The sequence below is a fragment of the Miscanthus floridulus genome, chromosome 5 (assembly GCF_019320115.1).
Source record: "Miscanthus floridulus cultivar M001 chromosome 5, ASM1932011v1, whole genome shotgun sequence".
Lineage (NCBI taxonomy): Eukaryota > Viridiplantae > Streptophyta > Magnoliopsida > Poales > Poaceae > Miscanthus > Miscanthus floridulus.
The window spans coordinates 67,976,078-67,988,777 of NC_089584.1; positions in this window are offsets into that span (position 1 = coordinate 67,976,078).

Genomic DNA, 12,700 nt, shown 5'->3' on the forward strand with positions numbered 1-12,700 from the left:
CCATGGCAAGAGCAATTTCTTATGTATTCAAGAATACAAGGCATCGTCTTTGTTTGTGGCATATCTATCTTAATGCTGCTAAACATCTCGGGCGTGTAATTCAGAAGCACCCTGATAAGTTTCTACCTGATCTTAAGAGGTGTGTACGAAGATAGATTTGAAGATATGTTCATCCAGAAGTGGCATGAATTGTTGAGTAAGTATGACCTTGAGAAGAACCAATGGATGGCAAACCTATATGATTTGAGAAAAAAGTGGGTTATTGTCTACCGTGACTCATTTACAGCTGATATGACCTCCACTCAAAGGAGTCAAGGTATGAATAATGTATTCAAGAAAAGATTCCGTAGGAAACGTGGACTTTCAGAGCTCCTTGCAGAATGTGAGAAGGTTTCTGCTAGCCTTCGTGAAAATGAGTTAGACGCGGATTTTAACTCACGTCGAAAAACTCCAAGACTGCAGCTAAATCATATACAAGGAGGATGTATTCAGAGTTTGAAGAAGAATTTAAACTACATTTCTCATTCTCTTGTAAATTGTTGCAAACAGATGGGTCAGTTTTGACATATCTGGTTACCCATATGCAATCTATTCATGGAGCAACCGTCATCTTCAACACTGCCGATATGGACATTTCGTGTTCCTGCAGAAAGTATGAGTCCATAGGTATGTTGTTATGACCGGCCTGTAGTACTCCAGGCGCCAAGTTAGTGGCTAATAAGCCATAGTATTTATTTCGTGATTTATATTATTAGCAAATAGCCCAAGGGGTTAATTAGCAAAAGGATTATTCATTAGCATAAATACTTGTAATCAGGATTATTGGAGATTAAGCAGAAACAGATTGTTTCCGGCTTCCTGAAGGGAGCCGGGAGACCTAAACCCTAGCCGCCTCTTCCTGTCGCCTGAGCTCGCATGACCACGGCGCCCCGCCGCCGCGCGACATTCAAGCCTTGCCCTCCAATCTCCCACAGCTACAACCTCCGATCGACGAGACATAGAGGACCGCTGCCTAACAACCTGGTATCAGCGTTCTCGGTTCCGATGTCGACCTCGCTGCCCACCTCCACCACTCCGCCGCCGGCCACCAACGCCTCCGCGTAGCTGCCTGTCCCGCAGACATCCCAGCCAGTTCTACCCGCGAGAGCCCTACCGCTCGTCCCTGAGACCTCACTGCTGATGGCCACGGGGGCATCTCCCTCCGCCATTGGCATCATGTCGAACACAGAATTGATGGCAGCGGTGCTCGACCTCAGCAAGATGGTGGTCGGGATTCATGCGTTTCTTTTGGGACCGCAAGGACCGCAACCGAACCCACCGCCGCCGCCCACACAGCACCAACTACCGCCGCCGCCTCAATCTTTGGCTGCCCTATACCCCTACAGGATGCCACCCGACGACACGGCGTCCACCACAACGCCGGCGCCGTTGGTTCCCCCCGGTGGTGTGCTGATCCAGCAGATACACTTTCCCCACTCGCCATCCCCATTGCCGCCATGGCTCACGGCGTCCTTGACCCCGATCTACTCCATCGCGCTGGCGCGCACTTCAATCCTGGCGCCCGACATCACCTCGGGACTTGGCCATGGGGGTGTTCCTGCGTCGGGCACCCTCTACGGCGGCGTCGATGGGTCGCTCTTCCATGGCTCTAGCCTCTGGCCGGCGCACACAGTGCCCCCAACGTCTAGCGTGGCTCCATCGGCGGTCACGCCCGCGGCGTTCGGATTGGCCGACTTCAAGCCCAAGGGCTACAAGCTCGACTTCACGACATATGACGGCTCCGCCGATCCACTGAACTGGCTCACACACTGTGAGCAGTTTTTCTAGAGCCAGCGCACCCCGGGGGAGCAGCGAACGTGGATGGCCACGTACCACCTCATCGGCGCCGCTCAAACGTGGTACTATGCCCTCCTGCTGGATGAGGGCATGCCTTCCTGGGAGCACTTCAAGGAGCTGTGCCGCCTCCGCTTCGGGCCATCCATCTATGGCTCGCGGTTGGCCGAGTTGGGTTGCCTGCCGTTTCACTCCATGGTCCTGGAGTTTGCGGACCATTTCCAGACGATACTCACACACTCCAGGGACATCTCTACACGCCAAAAGGCGGAGCTCTTTGTCGGCGGTCTCCCGGAACATATTCGGGTTGACGTCGCGATGCGTGCTCCGCTCGACCTCCAGACGGAGATGTTCCTGGCCCATGCCTTTGAGAGCCACGCCACCATCACCTGCGTTGGACTCGCGCTAGGCTATTTCGACTTCATCCTGGGCGTCGACTTCCTCGGCACATTGGGCCCCCTCACCTAGGACTTCGAGGGGCTCACCGTGTCCTTCTAGCGGGATGGCCGCTGCGTCACGTGGCAATGTGTGGGCGCCCCAGGCATGCCCTCCCAGCAGCGCTCGTTGGTCGCGGCCACCACGGACCCACGACAGCCGCTGCTGGACGAGCTTCTACTCTAGCATAGCGCCGTCTTCGACACACCATGGGGCCTCCCTCCAGCTCGTCCCTACGACCACCGCATCCACCTCCTACCGGGGACCGCACCGGTTGCTGTGCGGCCATACCGGTACCCGCAGCTACAGAAGGATGAGCTCGAGCGACAATGCGCTGCCATGCTGGAGCAGGGCATCATTCGCCCAAGTACTTCTCCGTTCTCCGCGCCGGTGCTTCTCGTCAAGAAGGCGGACGGGTCATGGCGTTTCTACATCAACTACCACGCGCTCAATGACCGCACGTCCAAGGACAATTCCCAATCCCAGTGGTTGATGAGCTCCTCGACGAGCTCCATGGGGCAAAGTACTTCACCAAGCTCGACCTCCACTCTAGGTACCACCAGGTGCAGATGCACCCGGTGAACGTCGAGAAGACCACCTTCCGCACCCACCACGGCCACTTCGAGTTCCTGGTGATGCCGTTTGGGCTCTCCAACGCCCCAGCAACATTCCAGGCATTGATGAATGATGTGCTCCACCCCTTTCTTCGTAGGTTTATGCTGGTTTTCTTCGATGACATTCTCATTTACAGCTCACCGTGGTCTGAGCATCTCCAGCATATGGGCCTCGTCTTCTCCGCCCTACGAACACACGGTCTCTTCCTCAAGAGGTCGAAGTGCTCCTTTGGGGCCCTCTCCATCGCATACCTCGGCCACATCATATCCGCCGACGGTGTCGCTATGGACAGCGACAAGGTGACCGTGGTCGCCTCTTGGCCGGTGCCACACTCTCCACGCAGTGTGCGTGGCTTCCTGGGGCTCGCCGGCTACTACCGGAAGTTCATCCGTGACTTTGGCTCCATTGCGGCGCCCCTCACGCATCTCCTATGGAAGGAGGCATTCGTCTGGACCGCAGAGGCGGACAAGGCCTTTGCTGCCCTGAAGCAGGCACTATCTTCGGCGCTGGTTCTCTAGATGCCTGACTTCGAACGCTAGTTCGTGGTCGACTGTGACGCCTCCGGTGCCGGCTTTGGTGCTGTTCTACACCAGGGGCCGGCCCCCTGGCCTTCTTCAGCCGACCATTCGCCGCCCGCCATATCAAATTGGCGGCGTACGAGCGCGAGCTCATTGGGCTGGTGCAAGCAGTCTGACACTGGCGCCCGTACCTATGGGGGCACTGTTTCCTCGTCCGCACCGACCACTATAGCTTGAAGTTCCTCCTGGACCAGCGGCTGTCCACTGTGCCCCAACACCAGTGGATCAGCAAGCTGTTCGGGTTCGACTTCACCGTCGAGTACCGCTCCGGGCTGCTCAACTTAGCCACCAACGCACTGTCTCGCCATGACGAGGAGGCTGTGGCATTGTGCACCCTGTCAGGGCCCTCCTTCGACCTCTTCATTGACATCCGAAGGGCCACTGCGACCGATCTGATCGCTCATGACCTGCTGCAGCAGCTGGCTACCACCTCCCTAGACACGCCATGGGCAGCCGCGGACGGTTTCCTTCTCCACGGCAAGCACATCTACGTTCTGGCTGTCGACGACCTATGCCACCAGGTGGTGGCCCTTGCACACTCGGCTGGGCATGAGGGGGTCTAGAAAACCCTTGTGCGCCTCCGAGGTGACTTCTATATCCCCAACGACCGGCAGCTTGTGTAGGACTTCGTCTGCGCCTGTGACGTTTGTCAGCGCAACAAGACGCTGACCACACAGCCGACCGGCCTCCTATAGCCCCTGGACATGCCGTCTCAGGTGTGGGCTTATATCGCCATGGACTTCATCGAGGGGCTTCCAAAGGTGCACGGCAAATCCGTGATCCTAACGGTGGTGGATCGCTTCTCGAAGTATGCTCACTTCATCGCCCTGAGCCACCCCTACACCGCCGCCTCGATCGCTCATGCCTTCTTCCAGGGCATCGTGTGTCTACATGGCGTCCCCAACTCCATCGTCAGCAACCGCGACCCAGTCTTCACCAGCAACCTGTGGCGTGATCTTTTCAAGTGTGTAGGTGTGAAGCTTCATCTCAGCACGGCATTCCACCCTTAGACTAACGGCTAGTCAGAGGTCATCAATAAGGTGATCGCGATGTATCTCTGTTGCACGACTGGTGATCGGCCGCGCTTGTGGGTGGCCTGGCTCCCTTGGGCGGAGTATTGCTACAACACCTCGTTCCACACTACGCTCTGAGCGACGCCGTTTGAGGTGGTGTACGGCCGCTCCCCGCCTCCCCTTCTACCACACCAGGAGGGGGCAGCAACGACAGAGGTGGTGGACACCATGCTACGAGACCGCGACGCATTCCTGGAGGAGGTTCGCGAGCGTCTTCTCCAAGCACAGCAATACGCCAAGTGGCACTACGACGAGCACCATCGCGAGGTGGAGTTCGAAGTCAGGGCATGGGTGCTTCTCCGCCTGCTACACTGCCCCACCCATGCCCTTACCTCATCGTCGAAGGGCAAGCTATGCCCATGCTACGCCGGGCCGTTCCAGATCATCGAGCGCATCGGCCCGGTCGCCTACCGCCTCTAGCTTCCGGCCGAGGCGCGTCTCCATGATGTTTTCCATGTAGGGCCGCTGAAGCCCTACAACTACACCGGTGCTCCTCCTACAGCCCCCGCAATGCTTCCACTAGTCCAGGATGGGCGCCTGTAACAGAACCGACCAATTATATGAAATTAAGTAAGAAAATCATCCGCCAGAGCAGACGATTTAGCAAACTTAAGCCCGTATAACCCGGTAGTCCGTGAAATCACGAAGGATTTCAAACCAACTCACATACCAGCCAAGATCGTAATACGTTTAGCGGTCACCATCACATATTACATAAAAGTTCGCATCACAGATACATCAGAGTTTAAACATAGTTATTACAAAATGAGTTCAAATAGAAGTAGCGGAAGCCATTTGTTCAAAACCACACACACTCACACGGAGTTCAAATACAGTGCCAGCTAATGATCATCTCCAACAAAAGCATCAGACAAGACGTAAGGAATGACCATGCCCATGGTCCTAAGCATCACCCATCGTAGGATAAAGGCAGTTGATACAGTAGCCGTAATACATCTGCCCATCTGCAACAAGTGGGAATAAAACCCTGAGTACGAGAAGGTACTCAGCTAGACTTACCCGACATAACCGAAAATAAAGTGACACCAAGGATTATGAAGGGCTTTATAGTAGGGTAGCTGACTCATTTGCAAAAAGAAGCATTTTTAGCATTTCAAGAACCTTTCCAAAAGCATTATTGTCAAGTTAATTATTATTAACCTGTCGACTAGATTTGCACCTATACTAGAGCAAGCATAGTGATTAAGCAAATAATGATAACCAATGATCATTAACAACTTCCATAATGTCATATTCATTATAACTATCCAAGTGTTCCATCAACATTACTACGATGAAGTCACTCAAGTCAAGTGCTCACTATCCAGGAGCGATGGCGATTCGAATCGATTCCTAACCAGCTGGTGATTTATTCCTTACACAAACCTCACTCACCCGCTAAAGTGAGGTATCGGTCACCGAGTCAACTATCTAGGAATCTCGAGTTTGCCAGGAACCACATGTACCCGGGGGCCGACCGACTGCTACTTTGGTCTTATCATCTCGCCCCCGTGTCCTACCACACCTGCTCCGGCACAGTGCGCTGCGGGCAATCTACTCGGCCCTGAATAATCTCCCAGCTTCACGGTCGAAAGGTACTTTATTCGGCCAGCTAAATGTAAGGCATGCGTTCAACATGACTCGAGGCCCAACAACGGTCGGTCCTTAATCGACACAGACGGAAAGCACTACAGTCCAAAACTCTGTAAGTCTTCGTCCGGTCTCAACTTCATTTAACACTTAGTTATACCATGACTACATAGTTATCCAAGCAGATCCAGGTAACCACCTATAGCTCGCAGGTGACAGGAAATCACCCGACTTCTACCGGTCTAAGCCAGCTAAGCATTGACTCGACTACGGATACCAGGGTAACAAGGATATAGTATAACAAAGGTAGACAAGGTATAATGCAGCAACGGTTGCAAACAACTCCTGAACGTAATGCATCAATTAAAGTAAAGCATTTAATTAATAATTGCAAACCGGGGAGAAAATGCTCCGGGGCTTGCCTCTCTCGAAGGAGCTCGGGCGGTGATCGGGGCACTCCGAAGTTCCTCAACGTCCTCCTCGTCGGCTTCGGTCACTTCCTGCGGCTGCACCTCGAGCTGTTCCTCGGGCTCCTCGGGTATGATGACTGGGCTCTCGGTTTGCGATCCTGTATGATGCATGTGCGTAAGTGCTTATGCAAAAAGTGCATCGGATGAAATGAACACAATGGATATGCTTGAATGCAAGGTAGTCAACATCATCCAAGAACATATACTACAAGCACATGTCATCTACTACATTCTCTTCTACTACTAATATGCTAAGTCAACACATCTCATTAAATGCTTCAAAGATACACCAAAGCTTCACTAATTTCTTAAGCATACACAAAGCAACATTTGATTAACCCTAGTTAATAATAGGTTTGAATAACAACATCTATTTTTATAGCTTAGAAAAATCTTAGAAAATTACCATAGCACAGTACTACCCTAAGTAGTCTACCATCAGATTTTTATGGCATTTGGATGAGTGGATTAGCCTACACAAAAATAACAAGCTATGGCATGATTATGAACATGAAAATACTTTGTACTGTGAAAAGTGTCAAACAACAGATGAAATATTTTTCCTATGTTCTACACAGCAAATAATCACTGTACAAAAATTATCACATGCATGTTTTATACAAATTTTGCTCTCTAGCAAAAATAACAAAAATCAGCCATTAAAGGCACTTGAACTACATCTCACAATTTTTCTACAAGACATGCATGGCATATATTTTTCCTAGGAAGTACATTACACCAGAAGAATAACACACTTGGAAGCATATTTTTCTGAAGCATATAGGTTTTACTACACATTTTCACAAGATATCAGCAAATATCAAGGATTAAATAAAGCTCTATACAAAAGTATCTCAAAAATGACATGCTATATTTTTATCAGGTAGATCTGGTGACAAGGAACCTAGCAAAATTTGTTTCAACAAATTTGGAGCAAATTTGAGCAAGTTATAAATTTCCAAAGCATTTAACAGAATTCTGAAAAAGCATTTCTTAAATCCATTTGAAAACCAGCCGACAAAATTGCTAGGTGCACCCGGTGCTGTGCACCCGGAACTTCCACCAGCCACTGCGGCTGGGCCCTGCGGCCCCATGGGTCAGTGACCCGAGAGCAGGGGAGGAGCCCCGCCGACCGGTGCTCACCGACGGCGAGCTCTTCCGGTGGCGTAGGCGGTGCCAGCGTGCACACCACGCTGAGCCGCACCGACTGGGAGGGTGGAGTTGGCCCGGCGGCGTGACGGCCACGCGACTGCGGTAGCTATCGCCGGAGGGAAGGAAGGCGGCCAAGCTCCCCCTTACCTCGACGACGGCGTCCGCGAGCGAGCGCAAGCGAGGCAGGGACCCAAGGCGGAGCTGCTGGCGGCGAGAATTGAAGAAAGAAGGCGTGGAGGAGGGTACATCGCCGTGGGGCAGCGGCGGCGTTCGGTGGTGAGAGCGGGCATCGCTGCTGCTGTCGCTGCTTCTGAGAGAGCGGAGGGCGAAGTGGGGAGCGCAGCGGGGCAGCAGATGAAGGCGAGTGCATGGAGGGTGAGGCAGGCCAGGGCTGCCGCGTGGCGTGCGTCGCCGGCGCATGGCGGCCACGCGGCGAGCGCGCCCTGACACGGTCGGGTGTGGCACGGCGCGGCGCTGAGGCAGGCCGAGTGAGCGGGCCAGCGCGGAGTAGGCTAGCGCGCGAGTTGGGCTCCGGCGAAGGCGCGCGTGCGCGGGGTGGAGCGGGGGCCGGCTTCGGCTGGCGGGCCAGAAATGAGGCGGCGGCCCGTGAAAGGAGAAAACCCTTTTTCAAATTCTATTTTAAGAAATTTTCAATATCAGTTTTCAAATACCCTTTTGATCAAGAAAATGACATCTTTTGAAAATAGCCCAAAAATAAAAGTTGCTTAGAATTTAATCCTCTACAACTTTGCTTTAGGGACCAACTAAAAATTTTGCATAGATTTTGAATTGTGAAGTAAAAGCTAAATACGGAGGATTTTTTACCATTTTCAATAAAGATTTCAAATGCATATTTTGTCAAAAGTTTGAATACAAACTTTGCTCCAAAAACTGTGCTAAATAATTTTAGGTGATTTACAATTATAGCCAAACATGTTTTACGAACCTAGCAAACATAATTAGGGCAAAAACAACTCTAAACAAGTGTATGCAACATTCATGTTTCACGAGCATGTTTCATATGTTTCGAAGCATGGTTTTAGTTATTATGTACATAATTAGGCATGGATACTTAGGATGCTTGATGATGCACAATATGCATGATTTGCAGTGCCTAAATGCTGGCATAACACCGGGGTGTTACAGCCCTCCCCCCTTATAAAAATCTCAGTCCCGAGATTTGGGTTACGAACCATTTGTTATAAAAATCTTCATAAGCTTTTTGTAGATATTCTCCCGTTTCCCAAGTTGCATCTCCCTCATCATGATGATTCCACTGTATCTTGTATGTTTTCACCACACTATTCCGAGTAGCACGTTCTTTAGTGTCTAACACACGGACCGGTTGCTCACGATACACCAAATCTGATTTGAGTTGGATGCCTCGAGGTTCTATTCTTTCCTCCGGAACACTGCAAACACTTCTTGAGATGTGATACATGGAAAACTGGGAAGACGGTACTCATTGTCTCAGGTAACTCTAACTTATAAGCTACTGGACCTCTTCTTTCCAAGATCTTGTATGGTCCTACGAATCTAGCGGCAAGCTTTTCTTCGGACTCCAAACCGTTTCTTCTTCATTGGCGTGACCTTCAGATAAACATAGTCACCAACTTCAAACACAAGGGGTCTCCTTCTTCTGTCTGCATAACTTTTCTGACGCGATTGGGCCGCCTTCATATTTTGTTGAATAATATGAACTTTCTTCTCGGCCTCTTCTACAAAGTCAATGCCATAATACCTTCTATCTCCTGGCTCGACCCAATTCAGTGGTGTTCTACATTTTCTGCCATACAAAGCTTCGAATGGAGCCATCTTGATGCTTTCTTGATAACTATTATTGTAAGCAAACTCAGCTAATGGTAACCATGACTCCCATGATCCCCTAGAAGACAACACACAGGCTCTTAACATATCCTCAAGAACAGCATTCACTCGTTCAGTCTGACCATCTGTCTGAGGATGATAAGCGGTACTACGAATCAAACTAGTTCCTAAGCCTTTGTGTAAATGTTCCCAAAAGTGAGCCGTGAACTATGGCCCTCTATCAGATACTATAGTCTTTGGTATACCATGCAACCTCACAATTTCTGCAATATACTTCTCGGCATATTGAGGTGGTCGATAAGTTGTCTTGACAGGTAAGAAATGAGCGGTCTTGGTAAGACGATCCACAATCACCCAAATCGAATCATGTCCCTTTTGAGTCGTGGGCAAACCCGAGATAAAATCCATACTTATATCATCCCACTTCCAACTAGGTACGGACAAAGGTTGCAACAAACCGGCAGGTTTCATATGAATAGCTTTCACTCTACAACACGTGTCACATCTGGCAACATATGCTGTAACTTCTTTCTTCATTTTGGTCCACCAATAACGAGGTCTTAGTTCTTGATACATCTTACTACTTCCCGGATGGATAGATAGCTTAGAAAGGTGAGCTTCATCCATGAGTTTATTCCTAAGCTCTCGATCCTTGGGAACCACAAGACGGTCGTCAAACCACAACACGCCCTGTTCATCCACTTTAAAGTGCTTAGACGGCTTTTCTTTTATTTTCTCTTTGATGTGGAATATCCCCTTGTCGGTTTTCTGGCCTTCTATTATCTTACTCTCCAAAGAGCAACTAATCTGAATACTATGTAACACAAGCAGGATGCATCAGATCGAACCCATCTTCAAGTAATGGCTGCACATTCAAGCAATGTGACTTTCTACTCAAAGCATCTGCCACTACATTGGCCTTTCCAGGATGATATTGCACATTCAAGTTGTAATCTTTGATCAATTCCAACCATCTGTGCTGTCTCATGTTCAGCTCTGGGTTGGGTAAAGATGTACTTGAGACTCTTGTGATCTGTGAAAATGTTGCACACATTACCAAGTAGATAATGTCTCCAAATTTTTAGGGCATGCACAACTGCAGCAAGTTCAAGATCATGTGTCGGATAGTTGACCTCGTGCTTTCTCAACTGACGTGAGGCATAAGCAATGACTCTTCCTTCTTGCATAAGAACACAGCCCAAACCAGTTTTCGATGCGTCGCAAAACACATCAAATGGTTTCTCAATGTCTGGTTGTGCGAGAATAGGAGCAGTGGTCAACAGCTTCCGCAAGGTGTGGAAAGCTGCTTCACACTCCTCTGTCCACACAAACTTGTGATCTTTCTGTAGCAGACTTGTCATTGGCTTGGCAATCTTCGAGAAGTCCGGTATAAAACGATGGTAGTAACCGGCTAATCCTAAGAAACTTCTAATCTCAGGAACTGTGGTCGGTGCCTTCCAATCCATAACCTCTTGCACCTTACTTGGATCGACTGAAACTCCATTTTCTGATAGAATGTGACCAAGGAAAGGAACTTTCTTCAACCAGAATTCGCATTTGCTAAACTTAGCATATAGCTTATGATCTCTAAGTCTGGTCAAGACAATTCTCAGATGCTCTTCATGATCCTTCTCGTTCTCAGAGTACACCAGAATGTCATCGATGAACACAACCACGAACTTATCCAATTCTGGCATGAAAACTGTATTCATCAAAAACATAAAGTATGCAGGAGCATTTGTCAAGCCAAAGGACATGACAAGATACTCATACAACCCATATCTGGTGGAAAATGCAGTTTTTCGGTATATCTTGTGGCCTAATCTTGATCTGATGATAACCGGATCTCAAATCTATCTTTGAGAACACCTTAGCCTTGGCTAACTGGTCAAACAGAACATCAATATGAGGCAAGGGATACTTATTCTTGATGGTTACAGCGTTAAGTGGCCTGTAATCTACGCACATTCTCAACGTGCCCTCTTTCTTCTTCTTCACAAACAAGGCGGGACATCCCCATTCAGACTTGCTTGGCCGGATAAACCCCTTTTTTGATAACTCTTCTAGTTGCTTCTTCAGCTCAACTAATTCATCTAGAGGCATCCGATAGGGTCTCCTTGAAATCGGAGCTGTTCCGGGGATTAACTCAATTCCAAACTCAATATCCCTATCTGGCGGAAGACCAGGTAGCTCATCCGGGAATACATCCAGAAACTCACACACTACCGAATCTGATGAATAGGAATAACTTCAGTAGCACATGTAACACTTATAAGGTCTGTTCTCTGAGGCAATGGTACTTGGAAAGTACCCTCACCCAGGGGATCCTTAAGGGTAAGTACCCGACTTCCGGTATCTATGACTGCTCCCCAATCCTTCATCCAATTCATCCCTATAATGACATCCTAAAACTAGTCCAGGCATAACTATCAAGTTCACTCAAAACTTCCTGCTACCTAATTCAAGGGTTGCCCCTCGAACCATCCGGTTGGTCAAAACATCAGCCCCTGCTGAACTTATACGGTAACCATAACCCAATTCTGTGCATAGTTGTTCATGTTTCTGTGCAAATGCTTGACTCATAAAAGAATGCGATGATCTAGAATCAAATAGAACAACTGCAGGGTTTTCGTTGATAGGAAACTTACCAGCGGTTACGGGCTCTCCTTCAGGAATCTCATCCACAGTCGTACTATGCACCCTAGCATTATAAGTCTGCTGCTTCTTCTTGGGCGGATAAGGACAGAACCTTGAGAAGTGGCCGGGTTGGTCACAATTGTAGCAGGGTCCCCTCACTGTACCAGCAGATCCCACAGCTCCCTTGGAACTGCCCTAGTACCGCAGTTGCGGCTGCCTTGTTAGACTGTACTGCCATCTTGTAAGGCTTCTATGGTCCCCTGAAATTCTGACCTCTCTGCTGAGGTGGCCTGAACCTAGCGCCAGGTGCTAGATGGACGATAGGGAGGACAACCTCCCACAGGTGCTCTTGCTTGGGACGGACCACCTTCTAGGGCTCTCTTGCGAGTCTTAGCTGCGGTGCTAGCAGTTGTTGTTCTTTTCCTGCTTCAGGACAATCACTGATGAAGTCATTGAATCTGGCGCGGGTGTTGGTACCCACATGCTTCAT